Below are 24,697 nucleotides of genomic sequence, written 5' to 3' on the forward strand. Positions count from 1 at the left end.
GGATGGAGCTGGAGGGTGTTATGCTAAGTGAAATAAGTCAGAAAAAGACAGATATCATATGTTTTCAGTCATATGTGGAGTTTGAGAAACTTAACAGAAGTCAAAGGGGAGGGGAGGGGAGGGGAAAAATAGTTTCAAACAGAGAGGGAGGCAAACCATAAGAGACTGCTAACTACAGAGAATAAACTGAGGGTTGATGGGGAGGCGGGAGAGAGGGGAAAATGTGTGATTGGCATTGAAGAGGGCACTTATTAGATGAGCACTGCATGTTGTATGTAAACGATGAACCACGTGAATCCACTCCCAAAGCCATGAGATCACTGTATACATTGTATGTTAGCTACCTTGACAGTAAATTATATTTAAAAATAAAGATTCCACCATGTTGTGGCATATATCAGCACTCCATTTTGAAGTGTATAGATACACTGTATTTTATTTATTTTCATCAGTTGATGGACATTTGGGTTGTTTCCCTGTTTTGGCTGTCAAAGATGATAATGCCATGAACATTCTTGCTGTCCGCAACTACGTGGATAGAACCAGAGGGTATTATGCTAAGCTAAATTAGTCAGTTAGAGAAAGATGAATATCATTTGACTTCACTCAAATGAGGACTTTAAGATACAAAACAGATGAACATAAGGGAAAGGAAGCAAAAAGAATATAAAAACAGGGAGGGGGACAAAAACATATGAGACACTTAAATATGGAGAATAATTTGAGGGTTACTGGAGGGGTTGTGGGAGGGGGGATGGGCTAAATGGGAAAGGGGCATTAAGAAATCTATTCCTGAAACCATTCTTGCACTCTATGCTAACTAACTTAGATGTAAATTTAATGAGTAAATAAATAAATAAATAAATAAATTAAATAAATAAATTAAATAAATAAATAAATAAATAAAGCTGCAGTGAACATACATGTACAATTTTTCCTGTGAACATGTTTTCAGTTTTCTTGCGTATGTACTTAGGAGTGGAATTGTTGGGTCTGTACCAGCTCCATGCTTAACTTTATTGAGGAATTGCTGAACCATTTTCCAAAGCAATTGCAACATTTTATACTCCCACCAACATGTATGAGGGTTCCAGTTGCTACACATCCTCCTGGACACGGACACTGTTATTGACTATCTTTTAATTATAGCTATTCGAGTGGCAGTAAATTCTGTCTCATTGTAGTTTTGATTGGCATTGCACAGATGACTAAAATTGCTGGAAACCTTTTTTCATGGGCTTATTTGAAACTTCTACACTTTTAAAACTAGTTTTCCAGTATATCAGGAGAAATGTGGCAGGGCAGGGGTTAGAAAAGCTGACTTAAAAGTTAATTGCAGAATACTTTTAAACATCTTTCATAATCTCAAACCATCCAGTTTACATTTAGTCAGCAAAAAAATTTGGTCAATGTAAAGAAACAACAATAATAATAAAAACAATAAGAGCTATACATTTTAAAATCCCATTACTGTCCTTAGGAAAGAGTTTAGATACTGTGTCTAGATGAGCACTTGTTATAAAAAAGATTGAATCACAATGAAAATATTTATATTATCCAAACTTTAAGAGTTCTTTCAACCAAAGCAATTTTATTTTCACATTCATTAAGTTTATTCTCTCTATATTTACTCCATCAGGTCCATCATGACTTACACAATGCTATTTCCTTAGATCTGTTTCTTCATCTGAGTAAATCAATGTAAATAGCATTCAAATTAAATGGTTAAATATATATATATATATATATATATATATATATATATATATATAAGTTATATATAAAATAATACGTGTATTAAAATATAACACTAATTATTAAACCAAAAGCACCTCTCATGAGAGTCAAGGTTTTTTTTTTTTTAATTTTTTTAATGTTTATTTTTGAGACAGAGACAGAGCATGAGCAGGGGAGGGGAAGAGAGAGAGGGAGACACGGAATCTGAAACAGGCTAGAGGCCCTGAGCTATTAGCACAAAGCTCCACGCAGGGCTCAAACTTGTCAACTGTGAGATCATGACCTGAGCAGAAGTCAGATGCTCAAACAACAGCCACGCAGGTGCCCTGAGTCAAGGTTTTACATAGAAGAAGAATAATCTAATTGGCCAGTAAGGCATATAATAAATTTATAAACAAAATTTTTGCTTGAAAATTGTAATGAAACCATAGGTAATACTGAAGATAAAAAATGAAAAAGTATGGCGTTTGACTCTTGATTCCTGCTAAGGTAATGATCTCATGGTTCGTGAGTTTGAGGCCCAAGTTGGTTTTTGCACAGACACTATGGAACTTACTTAAGATTCTCTCTGTCTCCCTCTCTCTCTCTGTCCCTCCCCTGCCTGCACTCTCTTACTCACAATCTCAAAATAAATAAAAGTGAAAATTAAAAAAAAATGAAAGTTATTTATCAATCTTTCCTCTGAAATTTCAAGAGCTTTCATGTAAAGTTCACTTGGAAATACTTTAGATAATTCCTAAATAATTGAGTTCCAACAGCTACAGAAGTTTAATTAACATGCTGTTGTTAACCAAACTTTCTTTGGTACTGACTGCAAAAAAGTTAAATGAGAAATTGTCATGCTTAAGGTGTTAGATTTAAAAAAATGAATTTTGGGGGGCACCTGGGTGGCTCAGTCAGTTGAGTGACCAACTCTTGATTTCAGGGTCATGAGATCAAGCCTCAGGTCAGGTTCCACGCTGAGTATGGAGCCTGCTTAAGATTCACTCTCTCTGTCTCCCTCTGCTCCTTTTCCCCACTCTCTCCCTCTCTCTCAAATAAAAATAAATGTATTTTTTCTAAGTGAACTTTTTAAGAGTACCTAGATACCAAGAAAAATTCAAAGTTTTTCATTTAGAAGGAAGTTAAAGAACATCTATATTACTTGTGCTCTCCGCTATCACCTTCTAATGTGTCTATTTCTAGGGCATTGTATTGTAAGTTGCTTATACTCAAGTGTGCAAGAGTACTAAAACTGATCAATGATTAGTACTTTCAATTTTTTGCACTTGTCACTACTCAGTTTAGTGATAGTTCATTTTTATCTAATACCTTCTACTTTTTAAGTTTTTTACTAATTTATATTTTGTCACATGCACTAAAATGTAGCTTTCATGAGGGCAGGGTTTTTTCTACTATGATCATAGTTCTATTCCCAATGTTTGTAAACATGCCTACCTCAGTTAGGTGTTCAATAATTATGTGTTAAATAAAATGAATGAATTATTCTGAGATTGAAAGTTAAATGTTATACACCGCACCACCCAACTTTTCATTCAACAAATATTCACTCAGCATCTAATGGGTTTTAAGTATTCTGATATTATATAGGAATACACAAATGAGCTTGTAGTCTTGTCCAAATGTTATTATTGAAATTTATGGAATTTTATCACTATGTGTCACACATAACAAACCTTAAATTTGTGCTATATAATGGAAGATTTTTGAAATAGGATTCCATTATGGATTAATGCATGCTTTTTATTTTGCTGTAAGACATATTTCCTGACTCTGACAAGGTGTATTAAATCACTCAATGGCAAGATAGTGTTTTTTTCTCAGTATTTGAGTGTTTTACTTACCAGGAATTACCTGTTCAGGTCACAAAGCTATTTATATCAATTGTAGGTGTTATTATATTTAAAATAATTTTATTTCCTATGGACCAATGAGATATGGGTATAAAATAATACAAATTGTTCTTTCAATAGAAAATAGTTGAAATGTTTCTGAAAGATTGATAAATAGGACAAAATAAAATGCTGCTGGATTAGGTATGGGTATGAATTTTTTGAAGCTGATATTAAAAACTATAGAAAGTGATGTCAGATGAGTGTACTTCTCTAAGAAAAAATGAAAATTATATTTAAAGCACATACAAATAGGTCAGGTATAAAATTTTTATGATTCTCTGAAATTTAGTCTATCATATGTAGACTTTTGGGGTCTGATACAATAGATGCTTTAGAGTGTTTAACATGAATTAAAATCTCACCTGTGCCATTCATAATCTATGAGTATCTACATAAAAATGGTTAATTTCCTAATCTTCAGTTCTCTAATCTGTGAAATTTTGTGATATTTCATGACTTAAAAAACATAAATTCCAAAACAAAAGCATTTAAAAATTAAAAGATGATGTCACAACATTTAATTATTAAGTTAAAGGTAAATTTTAAATCACCCAAAATGTTAATTATCCCGCAGTTTTCATCTTTGTGTTTCATGACAAGTATTTCAAACATATGTCAATTTATTTCAGTTTACTTTGACCTCGGTGGAACGGTGAAGAGTTTATTGGAGAGCGCATTCATGTTGGGTTTTAGGGTATAGGTTGTTTCATATAAGCTCACTTCCTTTGTATAATTATGAATACTTTGGTTTTGCTGGTATGATCAAAATTGCCTTTGTTAATTAATATTTTAGGTATTGAATGCATGTTGAAGTATTCCCATAACAACATTCACATATCTTTGTATTTTTTTCTATTAAAGTATTTACAAAAATGGTAGCCTATAGAGAATAATGAAATATTGGAAAATTCAGTGAGTATTAGGAGGTAGTAATCAAATAAATAAGGCAATATTCTAATTTTATAGCAGGTTAACAGCACACGTCAAATCTGCCAATATAAAACTTTTATTTACTTAGATGGCATTAATAAATTCAGTGTATCCACATTAAACTTGTACTTATGTATGTGCTTCATGAGTATTCAAGTAACAGTATTTTTAAATATATAAATACTTGGAGTGAAACTGAATATTAAGTATCCCTAGGTAAAAGCTACAACTTTTAATTATAATATATGACTAAATTTACAGAGAGGAGGTTTGAATTTTGACTTACTAAGGAGATTGACTTATATAAAATATAACTAAGGACTTGAATGTTAAATACACAGTATCTTTTCTAATCACTAATTCCCCACATTCTTGTCAGATGCAACAGAAAGTATATATGGAATGAAATGAAATATTAAATCTTGATGAAGTGTTTTAACTCTGTGTTTTTTTTTAATGTTGATTTATTTTTGAGAGACAGAGCATGAGTTGCGGAGGGGCAGAGAAGGGAGACACGGAATCTGAAGCAGGCTCCAGGCAATGAGCTGTCTGCACAGAGCCTGACACGGGGCTTGAACTCACAAGCTGAGAGATCATGACCTGAGCTGAAGTTGGTCGCTTAGCCAACTGAGCCACCCAGGCACCCCTCTTGATGAAGTGGTTTAAATCATACCATCTCCAACATGGTCATATAGATTTTTAATATTCTTTAAAATGTTTAAATGTTTTTTAGTAAAATTTACCTTCTAAAATGATGCATATGATCTCATGGTAATTTTCAATGAGAAAAAACTCCATATCCCCTTTCACATTTGTATTTATAAACTAAACAATTGATCAGTAGGCAGACACCTATCAAAAAAAAAAAAAAAAAAAAAGCTCATGGCAAATACCCCATCAATGTCAGGGCAAAGGAAGTTTGGTGTTTTATCTGTTTCCCTAGCCTATAAGAACAATGGGAAGAACAACAACAACAACAAAAAGACGTAAGTTATAGTATTGCTGAATAAGTATTGAATAAATGACTTACACTGAAATGATGAAGGTCAAAAGTAGGAGAGATGGAGAGAAGGAAAGAAGGAGAAAGTGAAGAGAAAGAGTCTTGTTTTGACTTAAGATAATGGTAGAAGCTTTGAGATTTTGAATATCTCTGAACCAATTATTTAGTTGCTCTCTTAAAAATGCATTTATCCTCGCTTAGAAAAGACTTGAAGTGGTGTTGAATCTCTCTACTAGCTTTTGATTAAATTTTCAATGATAAAGGATACCTGTCATATGTCACTGCTCAGTAAGGACACCATTCTTCAGTCCAGTGACAGAGAAAGTAAATGCAGAGCAATAGAAAAAGGTCAATTTAATTATAGATACTAAGCTACATAAAATATTCTAATACTGCCAGTGCTTATAAATGGATTATTTAAAAAGTACTCAGATCAGAGAAAACTACCTGTGCGACTCTGAGACTATTACCCACTATTAATTGTCAAGTGAGATTTTATTGATCTCATCCATCAACTTTTTTTCTTCTTTTTTTTCAAATTTCTGAAACTAGTTGTTTTGGTATTGATTGTTCCTAAAGGCTCTGACTCACTTCCCCTGTTGTGCTAATATGAACAGAGATTTGTAAATATGCACTGTTCTTCTAACCTACTTGTCGTTAAACGCAAAATAATAGCAATAGATCAAGAAACACCATAAGATGACAAAACATTGTGAAATTAAGTATTTTCATGAATTGAGTGATAGGATTTTAATAATACCCAACTGTTATTTAAGATTACAATTTATCTTCCTTCCCTTGTACTGGGGAGAGTAATATAAAAAATAACACTGAAGATTATGTGCTACATTTTTACAAAAATCTTACTTTACCATAAATGAAATATGGGTATTCTTATGGAAGCCAGGAAATCTAGAATAATAAAGATAAAAAAAAATTTCAGGATGGATTGATAATTTTTTCCTAAGAGAAACTAATGAGAAAAAAATGACTAGGGAAAAAAGTGTTATTAACAATTTACTTAAAGTTTATTTAATTGTATGTGTTATTTAAGAAGTGTTGAAAAAGTCACCTCTATTGGATTCAGTGGTCCTAGCATGCTCCTGCCAAAATACAAATTCTCTTAAATAACAGGATGAAAAGAGAAAGATACAAAAATATTAAAATTTAGGACTATAGCCTCTAGTCTGTTAAGGATATACTGAATGTCTGCTGAATGAGCAAATATTTAAACTCACCAATATTTATATTCGAATGTATAAAATGTTTGGAATTTTCTTGTCAAAAAATTAACTTATATTGTGTTGAAGCTCTCCTATTATTTTGGATTAGATGGTAGGTACATGACTATATTTTTTTTCCCAAAATTATGGAATTGTATGCTTAAAAGGGTAAATCATACTCTAAGTAATTTCTCAATAAAAATGTATAAATTGCAAATTGATTTTAACATTCACTTATGATCAGAATCTATATATGTGTTAGGAAAAATCTTTCTATGCAAATGAATTGCATAGAATTATTTTGCCATTTAAATAATGACATTAATTTTTGAGAGATAATTTTTAAAAACACATTTTAACCTTTTATATTTAAAATACTGTTTCAAAGATCAAACTATTGACTTACTATATGAAATGATTTTAAATATTTATATAGTAAATGTACTTTGTATGAATATTTTTCCTTAATTCCCTCGATATGTGTTATTTTTTTCCCAAGAGACTAAAATATTAAATATCACAGACTGTTTCCTGGCTATCATATCCAACTATTATTTCTTATAATTTTACAATGTAATTATACTGTTAATTATTGGAATTCTGTAATATATAATTCAGTTTTATTCAGGAATTGTCTTGCACTTATAGAAAAGTGCAGTAAAGAGAACTAGGTCATAATTTTGAAGTACTCAGTCCTCCTGTGTTCTGAAAGAGTTTGTGTAGGTGCATTGGCTTCTTTCCCTTCTAGCTTCTGGTGACTTCCCTCAATCCTTGGCATTGCCTGGCTTAGCAGCTGCGTAGGTCTGTCTTCATATCCCCATGGCCTTATATTTTTGTGTCTTTGTGTTTTCTCCTCTTCTAATAAGAACACCAGTCATTGAATTTGGGGCCCACACTAGATCCAATGTGATACTCTCTTAAGATCCTTAGCCAATTACATTGTAAAAACCTTAATGATAAGTGAAGTGACATTCTATGATGCATTGTGCACATGATTTTTTTTCGGTGGGGGGAGTCCTATGATAGAATTGAAATGATTAATTTTTAAATGTTTGATAGAATTCATTAGTGAAATATGAATACATTTTGGGGAGGTTTGTTTCTCAAAGACTTTGTTTAGAGTAGTTCTAGGTTCACAGGAAAATGTAGAGGAAGGTCAGAGATTTCTCATACTCTCTGCCCCCATACATGCATTCTCCTCCATTATCAACAGCTCCTGAAAGAATGGTGCATTGTTTACAACAATGAATCTACTTTGAAAAATTTTAATCACCAAAAGTTCATACTTTACATTAGGGTTTATGCTTGGTATTGTACATGCTATGGGTTTGGACAAATATATAATGGCATGTATCCATTTTCACAGTACCACAAAGAATATATTCATGGTGTTAAAAATCCTCCGTTCCCTATCTAGTCATCCCTCCTATCCCTGAAACCCTGAAAGCCACTGATCTTTTTTCTGTTTCCATAGTTTTGCTATCTCCAGAATGTCATATGGTAAGAGTTCTACAGTATATGGCCTTTTCAGAGAATTGGCTTCTTTCACTTAGTAAAATAAAATTAAGTTTCCTCCCTGTATTTTCATGGCTTGATAGCTCATTTCTTTTGAGCACAAAATACTATTCTATTGTCTGGATGTACCATGGTTTATTTATCCATTCACCAATTACAGGATATCTTGGTTATTTCGAAGTTTGGGCAGTTATGGTTAAAGATGTAAATATTCCAGGGAAACTTCTATGTGGACATAAGTTCTGGAAAGGTTTTTAAATAACAAATGCAATGCATGTAATTTTTAAAGAACTAGACATATTTTCTGTTTCCTGTGAGACAGTTTTAGTTATTTGTGCTCTTCAAGGGTTTCATCCATCTCATCAACTTTTTTACATTTTTTGACTAACAATAATCAGTAGATTAGGAAATCCAAAGGTCACAATTGAATCACTTATTATTTTATAACTTATTGATATTTCCTAATGTTTACTCATTCTCAATTGATAGGTGTTATTTATACAAGATTCCTGGTCATGAGCTACAGGACCCAAGCTACAGGACCCATTTATTATTATAAATGAATATTTTTATCTAAGACTTTATTGGTTTCTAATATGTTATTTTCCTGTTAATATATCATCACTAATACTTTTTAAAACCTTGTTCCTAGAATAATAAAATGAGTTCCAGAGCTTTGCCTTATTTTTTATTCTATAACCATGTTTTTGTAACATCTAGACTTCTGTGGTCTAAATGTTGAGCATGTTCCCAGCTTAAGATATATGGTTCTGTTATTTGAAGGGGGACATTATTTACTTAATTTTAATGTTTCTAGGATTAATATTTTCTATTTTCAAGAAGGTATTAAGTATTTTTCTAGTAATTTCCTCTTTTCATCCATGTTTTTATATGTCAGAAAATAGTATATATAATATTCTCTCAGTATCTGTTTAATCTTTGTAGTACCTGGGTGTCTCTCTTTTAACATTTAATACTCTGTATAAACCCTGACCACTTTTTTGTATTCGGAATATAGAGACTTTTCTATATGATAATTGTTTTCCAGATAATCAATTTTGTTGACTATGTTGGATATGTGGTTACATTCTACTAATTTCTGCACTTGTATTTAATATTTTCTTCCTCATAATTCATTATTGTTCTTTTTCTTATTTCTTTTTTAATTTTTTAATGTTTATTTTTGAGAAGGAGTGCGAGACAGAGTCCAAGTGAGGTAGGGGCAGAGAGAGAGGGAGACACAGAATCCAAAGCAGGCTCCAGGCCATGAGCTGTCAGCACAGAGCCCAATCCAGGGCTCAATCCCACCCACCGTGAGACCATGACCTGAACTGAAGTCAGACGCTTAACCTACTGAGCCACCCAGGTGCCCCTTTTATTTCAAATATTGGAAGCTTAGAATGTTTTTTTTTTTCTCCAAAACATTCAAGACTATAACTTTTCATCTAAGAAACATTTATCACCTTCTGCAAGTTTAAAACTTAGTCTTTTTACTGTGATAAAATTTTAAGTATTTCAAATTTGTAATGATTTATTCATTGACTCAGGTTTGTACAACAGATTTTGTTATTTAAAAATATGTGGGGGGGGGGGTGTGTTGGTGGCTCAGTCCATTAAGGATCCAACTTTAGCTCAGGTCATGATCCATGGGTCATGAATTCAAGCTTCACATGGGAGCTCGCTCTCTCTCTAAAATAAAGAAACATTAAAAAAATAAAAAATGCTTGAAAATTTTTAAGTGAAAATATATGTGGCTCTCAAAATTTTAAAATATCAAATATAAGTGCACTGTAGTGAGAAAATGTAATTTGTATAATACAAACTTCTGTTTAAATTTGAAGGCCAGCTTTATGTCTCAGCCTATGATCATTTATTATAAGTGCTTCCTTGAAAATAAAAACTTAAAAATGTGGATATTCTAATCAATTATACAGAGTTCTTAATATATTTCTCCATTAGATCAATCTTAATAATTGAACTTCTAGAGTCTTCTATTATCTTAATGATTTTCCCCCTTGATCTAATAGTTATAGTCAAAAGTGTATTAAAATTCCTCATAACATAGTAGATCAATTCATTTGTTTTTTTAAGAGTACTATATTTGAGGGTTATTCTTTGAAAACAAAGTTTAGTATTTTTGAATGATTTTGGCCTTTGATACAGTTTTCATTATATTGTATTCACAGTTTTAATTAATTGTAGCTTCAAATTATTTTTCTAAATAGTTTCCTTTGCTTTCTTTTAGTTGAAATTTTCTTCGTTGAATCTCTCTGTGGACCTTTTTGTGTAACATAAATTAGAAAGAGGACAAGACATACATAATCTTAGAGTTACCTTTGAGAGTACAAAGAGTTACCTTTGAGAGTACCTTTGGAGATAATCCTACCAGATAAGATATCCTGCCCCATATGTCTTTTTGTCATTTCCTTGGAAAACATGCTTTTCACCTGCCTCTTAAGGAGGATAATAATTAGAAAGCTTAAAGTAAAGCTGTGAAATATAATCAGCATATTGAATATTCCAGTTTTTTTTTTTTTAACAAAAATCATTCCCTTTTGTCTTCTTCCTGGGTAGCACTTTTACTAGTCTGAAGCATGCTGTGTTTGCTTTTGACCCAAACCTTTGTTATCAGTAAATAATTCTATATACATAGCTGGAACATGTTCAATTTGCCATATTATTAAGTGAAAATTATTAAATGTACTGATTTCTTAGGTTAATATAGTCAAGAAAATTTAAAACTATACCATCCCAATATCTAGATGGTGGTAATTATATGCTAGATAAAGATTTAATTATCTAATTAATTATTTTAATACATGATAGATTATTCAAAAAGCTGAAATAATATCTTTATGAAAACAGAATGACTACTTGTAGGTTCAGCAGATTGGGCACATATGGATGAGATGACATTTAAAGCAGGCCATGTTGGTAGATGTGACATGGAGATAGAAGTAAAGATAATTTCAGTTGTAGATAAGAGGGTGAGCAAAGTCATCATCGAGAATTTTTGGTTCTTTGATAAAAACTAACAAGATAACGTTTATCCAAAACATAGATGATATTAAGATGAGTTTACCTCTTATTAATCTATATGGTGGATATAAATGTCTTGTAGCCCAGTGTTCTTCTCTTTCTTACTAATAGATCCTACTTGTATTGTTTCAGTAAAGTGACCAGTTAAAAAGCTATTCTGCATTCTTCCTTGAAGTGGCTGCTGCTATGTAATTAACCTCTGTCTAATATATTTAAGGAAAAACTGTTGAGTGGGTCTTTCATAAAAGTTTTTTAAAGGTGATATGGGAAGGGGTTGACTGCCTTAGCCAGCATGTGTCTTTTGTTCATTGCCTTTTCCTTCCTTTTACCTTACTCCCTGCAATACAACATTATGACTGGAACTCCTATAGCTATCTTGGAACTGTGCATAAATAAGCACAGAATAGGAATGACTGAGAAGAAAGTCTGGGTTTGTAAAAACACAAAAGGGCTTTAGGACTAGCGCTGATCACCACCTTTATATTTCTTTTTATGTGATAAAGGTAAAACCCCTAATTTTTTCAAATCACACTTTTTCAGATCGTTGTTACCAGAAGTCAAATACAGTTCTGTACTTATGTAATATGAAGGTTGAATTTTATTTTGAATTATAATTTAGAAAATGCATTTCCTTTTGAAAACAGAACTAAAATTAACATTCCCTTGACAAAATATTACTTTGTGTTAGTAATGAAAACTATTTTTATCAGATATTTTAAATACTTAAATATTAGAAATTAAACATTGAAACAATTTTTGTTAAGATACTAGTGCACAAACATTATTCCAAATATTTAATGCCTACCATGGACAGTGTGCTACAAAAGTTTGGTTGGTTTGTGCATTCATTCATAAGAAATCAGCATTAATGGGGGTGCCTAGGTGGCTCAATCGGTCAAGTGTCGGACTTCAGCTCAGGTCATAATCTCATGATTTGTGAGTTCAAGCCCCCCCCCCCGCCCCGTCGGGCTCTGTGCTGACAACTCAAAGCCTGGAGCCTGGTTCTGATTCTGTGTCTCCCTCTCTCTCTGCACCCCCTGGCCCCGCGCTTGTGTTGTGTCTCTCTCTGTCTCTCAAAAATGAATAAATGTAAAAACATTTTTTTAAAGAAATCAGCATTAATGGAGTACAGAAATATACATTTTGGGGTTCTCTATGTAACTCTGGCCATTGTACTAAAATTGTGTACATCAAAAGAACTCTTTAAATAAATGCTGGCATAAGAATGGTGAATTGAATTGCATATAACTTATACCTCAATTAAGCTGTGTTAGGCATCTCATGTGATTCTTATGAGGGTTTAGCCCTGAGTCATTTATTCACACGAATGGATTGTAGAACCATAAATATGAGAATCTACTGAAGGAAATACCACTTACTTTTCTTTTTTATATGATAAAGAGAATAGTTGTTCAGACTGCCACATTGAAATGGGTTTTGTAGGTTCAATTGTGCCTCTTCTAAAGGCCTGCTATTGTGAATATTTTATAGACTTTCTTTTAAAAGCAAACTAAGCTAATTTAAGGTTGATGATGAACCTGTCAGCTGTGAAATTCTTCACTTCATTATTCTTCCATCTTCTCTGTGAAGATGATCTCAGTGTATATTATATCACTCAACTGAACTTTGACTATAGATTTGCCTTTTTTAATCTTGAAAACTATATTCATTTGCCCCAATTCAGGCCCATGCAAAGACTTGAGCTCAGGGTTGTTGGAATGGTTAGGTATGCAATTCTTGAATGGGCACTGAAATCTAGAGAAGTTTAATAATGATATCACTATTATTTCTTTTGTTTCAGTTAGCAATATTTCATTATAGCATATGTCTTCTGGAAAATTAACCAGAGTTATTATATATGCTATATATGCATATGCAACCTTCGTGAATTCTAAACTTTATTTAACCAAATTATTGCTACTTGGGGCAGTAAGAGATTTTCTGTGGGGTTAAGTGGGTTCCAATGAAAGTTGAAAGATTTGTGTTAGGCATACTACGTATTCCGGTCAGTGTATGGTCAGCATTTAAAATTGAATGAAAATTTGCCTGCACGCATTGCTTTTTCTGAGACTTTAGAAAGAAGAAAACTCTCACAAGAACACCATGCATTTTTATCAGCTTGCTTGGAGAAATAGTCTGACACGATTTATTTTCATTTTGTGTCTCTCAAGGTAAAGTACATGCTCCAGGGTAAGCACAGAAATAGGGTACAGATCTTTCCCTGAATTGATAGACATGACATTTGTGCAAGTAGGTAGATAGAATGATTCACAAAAAAAAATGGACTAGGAAGGAAGAAAGGTGAAATGTAAAAGCTGGAACTAATGTTATCAACTCAATCTGTTATCTGAGCTCACAAGTTAAACATAGCACTGCAGCGTCAGCATTTTCCAGGAAAGTAGAACGCTATAAATATCCACTGCTTGGAAGCGATATTTGACCTATAAAGGAACCACCATCCCAGCAGTACTTGCTGAAAAATTGGATAATGGTTGTCTGCAAAGTGGCAGACTTTCTTTGGAGTCTGGGCTGAACAGAGGAGTTCCCTGTAAAATAGCAATAGAATATGTTGTGAATTTTCAAGTTTTGACTGACATGTTTTGTTCATTATACATTTTCAAGAATTACCAGATTTAGCTCAATACCCTGAGCACTGTCTTAACAGAAACTGTGATATTTCAATTCCAAACTACTAAAATTCTAGTTGGATGTTGCAGTCCCATAAAAACTGTAATCCTAATTGATGGAATAGCGCTATTATTTCCCGTTTCAAAGCATGTGTTTGTGTATTAGGATTCATGCCTTAGAAGTATTTGGAATGCCACAAAACACAATGTATAGAATATTTAGAAATCGATCGGCTTATCTTCATTTTGGTTTTGTTTGTGTTTGTGGCTAATCAGAGAAATGCTAATGGCATAAATATTCTAGTATTTTCCCTATTGCAGAAAAATATGTTGATTATTTTGATCTAGCAACACTGTTTTTCACACTTTGCACAGAACATGATAGCATTTGCATTAGGCATCAGTCTAAGGGCAACAGATTTATTTAAAGCTTATTTACCATGCTCTTTTCTGAAACAATTTTGATGATTCTCTGTTAACAGCACTGTCATTGCTACTATTCTAACATTTGCTTCTAATTTATTTTACTTCCATCCAACCTGAACACAGTATATTTTAGTCTTGTACACTTTAAAAAATGTCCATTTTCTGTAAAATTCTTCTCTGTTATGCAGTGCTTTATAATGAAATATTTTAAATTATTAAAATATCATAATTCATTTTAGTTAATTAGATCAGTAAGTTAATATTTTGTTTTTTATCAATGAAGTCTTCTTTTATTATTATTTCTTAACCTCTTCATGTTTCACCATTATGACCTTGACTTACTCTGAAAATGTATATCAAAGGTGATCAATTCTGACCACTTCCCCAAAACTTCCTTAGTTGAGTCTCTATTATTTCTTGCATCAAGTCCAACAACAGCCTCTATCAGATTTCCCTCCTTCACTTCTAGCTCATCTACAATCCATAGCAATCATAGAGACCTTTAAAAATCTGTTTACACTATCATTCTTGCTTATAAGCTCTCAAGTTCTCACGTTCCCTAGAGTAAATCCAAACTCCTTTTCCCTAACTTGAAGACCCCACCTACTTCCTCAAATTGATTTTATAGGATTATTCTCCTCTTTCACCTGTATCACATCGCCATCCTTTCTGTTGCATCTTCTTGCCAAATCTGTTGCCAAATCAAAATTTCATCATCAGAAAATCCTTCTCTATTACTCTGTCTAAATCACCCACACTAACATGCAAGCTTCCAATTATGGAATGGATAAGTCATGGGGATGAATGGCACAGCATAGGGAATATAGTCAATGATATTGTCATAGTGTTGTATAGTTACAGATGTTATTCTGTGAGCACAGAATAACATAGAGATGTTGAGTCATTATGTTTTCACACCTGAAACTAATGTAACATTGTGTGTCAACTATACTCAAATAAGAAAATTAAAATAAATAACATTTTTACTACATTATGCAATTTTTATTTCTTCAAATTACATGTTAAAATATCACATACATTGGGACAACTGTGTGGCTCAGTCAGTTAAGCATCCAACTCTTGATTTTGGCTCAGGTCATGATCTCAAGTTTTGTGAGATCGAGCCCCACACTGGGCTCCCACTGACCGTGTGGAGCCTGCTTGAGATTCTCTTTCTCTCCCTGTCCTTCCCCTGCTTGCTTGCTCTCTTTCTCAAAATAAGCAAAATTTTAAAAAAATCACCTATATTTATCTTATTTGGAATATCTCCTATCCAGCCTGAGAATATAAGCTTAATTAAAGTCTATCATCAATAAGTTTTTGATCATTTGAAGGAGGTAGAAAAAAGCACTAGGGGAAGAGGATACAAATTGCAAAAAAGAGTTAATTCAAAGTGGTTTTGGGGGCACCAGGGTAGCTCAGTTGATTAAGCATCTAGCTTTTGATTTTGGCTCAGATCATGGTCTCACGGTTGTGAATTGAGCCCTGTAGTCTCCACACTGGGCAGGGAACCTACTTAAGATTCTCTCTGCATCCCTCTGCCCCTCTGGTACACATGCGTGCATTGGCTCAAAAAATAAATAAGTAAATAAATTAATTAAAAAAGAGGCTTCAAACAGCAGGTAAGATTTAAAAGAAAAACAAAAGAAATATTAATCTCCTTTTTCCCCATGCTCATAATTTTCTTGCACCTCTTATTCTAAATTTAATATCATCTCCCCACCTCTGTGTAAGTCCAAATTGTCATAAAATTTTAAGGCTTCGATATAATTTCTTGACTGTCACTTTCCAGGATGTCCAGGGCTATAGTAATTTATTTTACGTTGAAATACGTGAAACATTTTAACTCTACTTTGTTAATATTACATGAATTATCAGTGTACATGAATATTGTCCCAATTCTCTCATGAACCCCCAGTGTATGGTATAGCTCTGATTTATATTTATATACCCCTGTCCTGTCCTGATTACTTCCATATTATGAATTTATTATTAACAAAATAATGGACAGGTATCAAACATGTATTTATTGGAAAAATAATTTATGTTCCATGCTTTCCAAATCAGATGGATATTGCATTAACACTTGATTTTGTGTCACTCCTCAGGTGATCATATACATTTTTGAAGTTTAAAGTTTATTTGAAAAAGTGGAGATTATATATTTCAGTATTTAATGATATATATTTTCTTTCATTCCATTTGTTTGTATATTTGTTTCCTTATTTAAATGTCTTTCTCATTGTTTTTTAATTAATGTACAAATTCTCCTTAGCCACTATCTAGAATCTATAAAAGGACAAGCATCAAATTTGGCCATAATTTGTCAAGAATTTTATTTAGTGAGATGAAGCTTCCAGGGATATCAAATAGTTTAAATATTTTAATTTCAAGGGCAATGGTTTTGCTTTGTTTATTTTTTTATATTGATCAATCAAATGCAGGGGATTATAAGTCTAGATATATCAAAATAAGATTTAGAGATGCATAGATGTAAATTTAGATAGACAAAAATTTATATGGATAAACAGCTAGATATGTGTATAGTTTTTTACTAATACTTAAAAATGTAGGAGCATGATGGGGAAGCTTTCCTTCCTTTTACATATCAGCCTTGAAGTGTTTAAGATCCTTGGTTAGGATTACTAAGAGAAAAATTTCAGAACTGATATCCAACTATGGTTAATTTGGCTCCAAACTCTTGCTTGTGCCCTGCCATCTCTGGACACTCTCTTTGTCTCCCAAGAAGCAAGCTCTAACTATTTTGAGAATATCATCCATATTTTCTTTCTGTTCCAGGGTCCTAGGTATATTATCTCATGAGTTGTTTTTTTCCTTTATTGTCATCTAGAGAGTGCATACGTACGTATTAATGGTGGCAGTTGGGCAGGGCTCAGTTGCTACACAAAAGACTCATAGGACCAAAATAATAATTTTTACAAATCTGTGGTTTGTTACAAGGAAATTATACTACATAGCAACTTGTTTCTTAAGAAAGAACAGTAATCACATTGAAAAGCTATTTCACACCAAGAGTTCAGAGAATCTGAGTATAGTCTCCAACCATCCCTTGGAGGGGCACCATGATGTGCTTTCTCTTTTGGGTCAAGACCACCATCTCATACATACATGGAACCCCATGAAAGCAGGGAGTCCAGTATAGAGTAGAGGCTCAGATTTCTTATATCCTGTAGATCACGTAGGCTTGATTTTACTATGTAGTTTGCCCCAGTGTCAGCACCTTCTTATATATCTCACAGAGGCACCTATAAATCCTCAATCCCTGTTATCAATAAACTATGTTGACAAACTTAAACCAATCTTTATACAAATGGTTATAAGGTAACAATTAATGGAAAGGGTGATGCCTTGATGAGGAGTTGATGTCACAGGTACATCCATTATTTCAGTAAAATGGCTTAGTGCAACTCCAGATCTACTAGAAGTAACTCTCATGGCACAATATATATCATAATAATCATATAGTGTCTTTAAACACTTTTTAGCTGATACTGTGCAACTCAACTAAGTGTGTAAAGCTGATTATTTCTGTCAGATCCCAATCTACCAGTTTGTCCCAGTCCCTAAGATTAACATACCCAATAATCATGAGACTCATATATATGATTTCTTATTTTAATTTTAATACATTTAATTTTAATACATTTTCTTATTTTAATACATGAGTATTTTTATAGAAATTGTCTAGCTTCCAGCATTTTATCAGCCAGTCCTTTCCCTTTTTTTATTTTTATATGAAATGTTATTTGGTACTTCCTTGCATAGATTATGGAATATGAAACTGAAACACACTGAGGCCAACCTTTATTTGTGAAGTAGTGTTGCTTGTTAGTAAGAATGATGATAAGAATCAGATTTTCTATCTAGATTCCCAGTGTTTTTCTCAAATGGAAGTATCAATACCTGTCCAGTTGACACATGGATAATATTTTCTTGGAAACACTAATTACGCATAGATCAAAATTAACATAAGAATTTTAATTTAAGTGATTAAATATGCTCCCATAAATTTATTTAATCTTTTAATTTGCAGGGCCAATCTTCTCTATTATCAGTAAATATGTTTAGCTTCTGGAAAAGTATTAGAAGCTTCAGTTGTTAATAAATATTTACTAACATATTTGTTGATTACCTATTGCGAGTCTCATTTTCTCTGCTAAATGCTTCTTAACCTGGTGTCTATTGCATTAGCTCCCCCCCCCATAGGGGTACATAAAATAATGGCATTGTCTTAGAGTAGATGATACCTTAGTTTCATGAAATACATATATTTAGAAGGAGTTTCTGATGTTAGTGAGGCCAGACCAGGATGTTAGTTGTGTTTGACAGTTTAGTCACAGTTAACTTTTCCTAAAATTCACTCAGCCTCACTCAAAAACTAATGTTCTCTGTGACTTTTTACTCTGCCTCCTCTCGATCCATTCTAATACTATGATAGATTGAATTAGTGTTCACAGTTATCTGGCCCCCTCTCCGTAGACACAAAGGCGTGTTCCAGTGTAGTCCATACTAATCAACCTGCAGCTCTAACAGGTTACCAGGATCATACAATTCTGACCACTACCGTGTGAATTGCCTCAACTCCTATTGAAATCAGCCTTGGCCATATGACATGCTGGGACGACAGAATGCAAGCTGAAATGATGTACTTTCAGTATCATTGCATTCTTTTCCATTACCTTTTTTCCCTCTGCCACAACAATTGCATGACCCAGCTGAGGATGATTCCTTTATCCTGTGTCCAAGAAAAGACTTTTGGGGCATGTTGGCAGCTGGCTCAAAGCAAACATAAAAGCAAGAAATAACTTTACGTGTCAGCCACTGAGATTCGGGAGTTGCTTGTTTCTACAGAAGAATTTAATGAAGATTGACTAATAAGAATTCATGTACTAAAATATTTATCTTTTCCTACTTATATGTTAGGCAGTTTTAGCATTCTGAAATAGAGTGGTTAACATGACAGGCAACCCCTTCATGTAGCTTATATTCTTGAAGGAGAAACAACAATAAACAGAAAGAAATAAAATAAAAATACTATTTCTGAGAACGTTAGGTGCTATTGGTAATGTAGAGTAAAGTATCTGTGGAACTAAGTAGTGACAGGAATTGAATATGATGATAAGGAAGACACTTCTACAATGCATAAATTTTGAACTAAAATCTAAATAACAAGAAGAAATAAACAATACAAATATCTGAGAGCACAAGCATCTAGGTAGGGTTTACAGAAAATAAAAAGACTAGAAAGCAGGGATGGGACATATTAAAAGAACGGGAAAAAAAAATCCAGTAACCATAGCATGTGATGAGCTAGGAAGGCCATGGTAGAAATGTGTTTGGAAAGGTAGCAGAGGCCAAGTTACATCAAGCCTTGGGTTCAGGAACAGGTGTAGAGTCTATTCCTAGGTGAGTCTACAATAATCCACTCATATGTGTAGCATGCTTTTGATATATAACACATCAGTGCCATCAGTGATACATTAATTGATTTCATTCAAATCGTATTTCCTGACCTGTTTGTTTCCTCTGAATTTCATTGTCACCTTGGTTCTTATCTCTTAGGGTATGCCAATGATATGAACTTGGGGATTCCTTCTAAACTACAGTACACCTTCACTCCTCTGACAATATCCCTTTTTATCACTTCACACCCCAGTTCAATCTAACCTCACCTCATTGGACCTTCTCAGGTGCCAACCTCCCTGTGGTTAGCAAGCCTGCCTGATGAGTCTTTTTTTCTTCTGAGAAGTAAATATAAAAGTTGTTATTTTGTTATTTTTTATTTAAATGTTTTCAGTCAAATTCAAGGTTTTATTCAGAGAGGTATTCTCTGGATGGTGGAGAATCAGTACCTACATTAGTTTTAGGACCAATTATAAAAAAAAAAAAAAGCTATCACCCCTGTCTTCTGCTTATGATTACAATGAATTAGAATCAAATTTCTGTTAGCTCAGGGCATAAAAATAGCTAAACCTTGGCACCAAGGTGGCTCAGTCAGTCAAGTGTCCGACTTCAGCTCAGGTCATGTTCTCGTGGTTGGTGAGTTAAAGGCCTGTCTTGGGCTCTGTGCTAATATCTCAAGCCTAGAGCCTGCTTCAGATTCTGTGTCTCCCATCTCTTCTGTCTGCTCCTCCCCTTCTTGTGCTTGCTGGCTTGCTCGCTCGCTCTCAAAAATAAACATTAAAAAATAGCTAAAATTAAAATAATAGTTTTATCTAATTAATTGTAAAAAGATAAGAAAAACGTCTTTAGTCAAAAGTACCTGGATTTGGAGTAAAATTATATTGTTTTCATGTGTGGCCTTTAGCAATTTACTGAATAATCCAGAATACTCATTTCTCCAGTACATAATTTTGGTACAGCAATTTTTGTGAGTGTCAATCACGAGTACATGTAGTAGAAACAAAAATTCAAGGCCAGAGAATATATATGTGGAGAAGCAGGATTAAACTAGATAATTTTTATACATGAAGACCATGTTAGTGAAACTAAGACACATGTTTGATTTTGAGCTTCCTAGAAGTAATCTAATTTTTGAGATTATTATATATATTGATAGGTAATAAGTGCAGATAAAAATTTCAGTACAACACCTGACTTGTTATTGTCATTCAGTAATAGTGTGTATCACTCTTTGTCTACTCTAGAATATTCTTGATGGTACTGAATATCTCAGTCTGAGAACTCATCACGTTGTAATTTTATATTTCGTGGGAAGATGTAATGGGGGATTAAGTCTATACTGAATTTCAAAATTAATTCTGTTAAAAAAAAAAGTATGTTGGTTAACAGATCTCATGTGTTTGTCCAAATAATCTTAAACACATTTTCCAAAAATTTTCACTGATTAGTTAAAAAGTTGGATGGAAATTTCTGTCTAGACCCTGGTCCCAATAAGGATGTGCTATTCACATTATGGCCCGTTCCCCTGGCTAGATCCCTCTGGCTGGCAAGAACTGTAGCACAGCCTGTAGATAACCCCAAATTAGAATTTCCAAATGCTGGCACAAAATGTTCAGTATCTGGCAACCGAGGCTTTTAGGATTTGCTTCTTCCTCTTTTCGGTTTTATTTGCAGTATTCCAAATCATTAGATGTCTTTTACTCATATGCTTTTATTTACCTTAAAGCACTCACTTTGCCTGAAATGCATCTTATCATCTGCAATGATAATTTTGCAAGACATAGACACGTTTCCTGAAGCTTATAATAAAAAAAAATTATACTCTGAACATTGAAGAATTAGTATAAACTCCAAGCATATTGGCAGCCTATGGCTGACTCAGGAGAGCAAATTCATGGAAGAGGAGCTTGATTCAATTTAGATAAAGGGAAAACTCCTGTTATTATCTATAAAAACATGTTTGGTAGGTACTCCCTCCTGATGGAGGTGGGGTGATAATTAGTAATTTGAGGAAAAGAGTTGCTGTAAACAGGTTAGAAACTGAAATGAAATTCACTTTTGAAGCAACCTAAGCTTTTATGTTTTATTTTATTTTTATTTCATATTTTATTTCTCCCCCTTTTTTTTATTTTTCTATTGAAAGGCAATTAAAATACATTGCTATATTAGTTACAGGTGTACAACATAATGATTTAACATTTATATACATTTCTCAGTGTGCTTCAAGACAGGTATACTCTTAATTACCTTTATCTGTTTCACTTACCCTCTACCAACTATCTCCCATATGGCAAACACCAATTTGTTCTTTGTATTTAAGTGTCCGGGGTTTTTTTTTTCTGTGGTTTTTTTGTTTTGTTTTGTTCATTTGTTTTGTTAAATTCTAAATACAAGTGAAGTCACATGGTGTTTGTCTTTCTCTGACTTAATGTCACTTAGCATTGTACCCTCTAGGCCCATCCATGTTGTTGCAAGTGGCAGTGTCTCATTTTTTTTTTTTAATTTGTGTGTGTGTGTGTGTATACACCATGTCACCATAACTTCTTTCCATTCATTTATGGATGGACACTTGGTTTGCTCCCATATCTTGCCATTGTAAATAATGCTGCAATAACCATAGGGGTACATATATCTTTCCAAAGCACTGTTTCCTTTCTCTTCAGGTAAATAGCAGTAGTAGAATTACTGAATTATATGGTAATTTTATTTTTAAGTTTTGAAGAACCTTCATATTGTTTTCCACATTACTCCAAAGAAGATATACATATAGCCAACAGATACATGAAAAGATGTAGGTCACCGGTTCTTATGCGCAATGGGTACATTCCAGTTAATATATTATTCTACATATATATCTTTGTGTAAATACAATAATTGAATGCTTTTGAATTTCATGTATTTCAGAGAAATAGAGAACATTTTAATACAGTACACTTCCTAGTTCTGCCTGACTTTGTAAATGATTCAAAATGAATACTTCTAAATATATTCCACTAAAATACATAGTCATATCAGAGTTCAAATTTTGGGTTAAGATAAAAAAAAAGAGATTGTCTTGAAAATTCTCTGAGCAGACAAAGAGAGTTTAGACATACAAACAAAGCTTATTTTTGCTTATTTTGCAAGACTAACTTGACCTGGGTCATTTCTTGCTTATGACTCTGGAATTCACAAGTAAACTTACACAGTTCCCCAAAATTGACCCAAGGTAATCACTAACCAGTTCTCGGTCATTTATAACTAATCATTGTGAAGAATAAACAGTTCCTGTCTCCTCGCTATATGCTGCTTTATAACAGTTTACCCAAGAGCTTCATACTGTGTTTATTTTGAGTGCTCTTTGTTTGCGAACTGTATTTTTGGTATGGACACAGTAAACTTTTAAAAATTACTACTTCCTTGTTTCACTGGTTTACTTCTGTTATTTCTGAACTTTTGATAGGTATTGTTACTAAGATATTTCTAAGTACAGGCAAATTATCATGTCTTTCTTATAACAATTATATCAGAGTTAGCCATGAAGTTCAAGTGAGATAATATAAGTTATTAGGGTATACAGAGCATACTATTAGCATTCAGTAAATTTTGCCTTTTATTAGTAATCACAATAATCAAAACTATTTCTAAATAAAACAATTTAAGAACAAAAGAATATATTCTAGCTGAGTTAATAGCCCATGTAAGTCTTTAGCCTGAATAAAAATCGTATGTATAGATACCAGGCATTTTTTAAATATGACATGTAGAAATATTTAGCCAAGAAAGTTGTATTTATGTTTATTATTTATCCTAAAAGAAGATAATTAAGAATTGCTTTTATGAAAAAACTTTAATTTGTAGTTTTGCAATGTTATATAAAAGTATGTAAATACAAGTGTAATATTAATTTGAAAAATATACGTAAGTATTTGATCAGGAAATAACACAAGGGTTTATCAATGTTTTCTGTACTCATATGTTTAGAATGAAATAACGAAAGGAGGTGAGGGTAAATTCCATTAAATCACATATTTAGATATTTTGGAATGGGTAAAAGGCATGGAGTTAAAACATGTCCTTAGTTCTCCCAGATATTCAAGTAATGTGATCAGGTCTGCTCAATAGAAGCTTACGCTTTATATTGATAGATCTTTCTTTCTTTGATATTTCATTCATCGCGACTGACTTTTCATTAATCATGTTATGACAGACAACTCCAATCCATTTTTTAAAGTTAAATTTTGAAAACAACTCCATTTGAAGGAGAGTTGCAAGTTGCATCTCTCATGACATTTAGTCATCAAGGGTATTATTGTGCTATTTATCATTGAAAATTGTTATACAAGAAATAGTAAATTTTTAAGAATCTAATAAACTCACAAAGTTATAGATCAATAATATCTGAAATATTATACAGTTGTTTTAATGTCTGTCAAACTGTAATATACACAACAATGATAATATGCAGAATTTTTTGTGTCACATTGATGAATTATTTATTTGGAAAACCATTTTACATATATTTGTTAGAAAAAAAAATCTGTCTAGAGCACTAAATCAATAACTTAACAGTTATTATTCCTAGGACATATTTTACATTTTTTAATTGATTTAAAATTTAATATAAAAATACTGGGGCACCTGGGTGGCTTAGTTGGTTGAATATCTGATTCATCATTTTGGCTCAGGTCCTGATCCCAGGGTTGTGAGATCCACCGTGTTGGGCTCCATACTGAGGTTATTGATAATACTACAGTAATAGTAAGGGATTTTGACGTCCACTTACAGCAATGGACAGAAAATCAAAAAGGAAACAATGACTTTGAATGACATACTGGGTAGGATGAACTCAACATATATATTCAGAATGTTTCATCCTAAAGCAGCAGAATACACATTATT

General features: G+C 32.8%; 1 long non-coding RNA gene across 2 annotated transcripts in view; it reads left to right on the plus strand.

Moving 5' to 3' along the window:
• LOC102900350 overlaps positions 1-24,697 on the plus strand; it is a 118,348-nt gene that overhangs the window by 9,893 nt on the left and 83,758 nt on the right. The window contains exon 1 of one of the 2 annotated variants that reach the window (XR_006599554.1): positions 16,646-20,452. The exons of the other annotated variant lie outside the window; for it this stretch is intronic. This is a non-coding gene — a long non-coding RNA (uncharacterized LOC102900350). Of the gene's footprint in view, positions 1-16,645; positions 20,453-24,697 lie in introns of those variants that run through there. 2 annotated transcript variants of the gene reach the window in all.

The sequence above is a fragment of the Felis catus genome, chromosome B3, assembly GCF_018350175.1.
Source record: "Felis catus isolate Fca126 chromosome B3, F.catus_Fca126_mat1.0, whole genome shotgun sequence".
NCBI classification, from domain to species: domain Eukaryota; kingdom Metazoa; phylum Chordata; class Mammalia; order Carnivora; family Felidae; genus Felis; species Felis catus.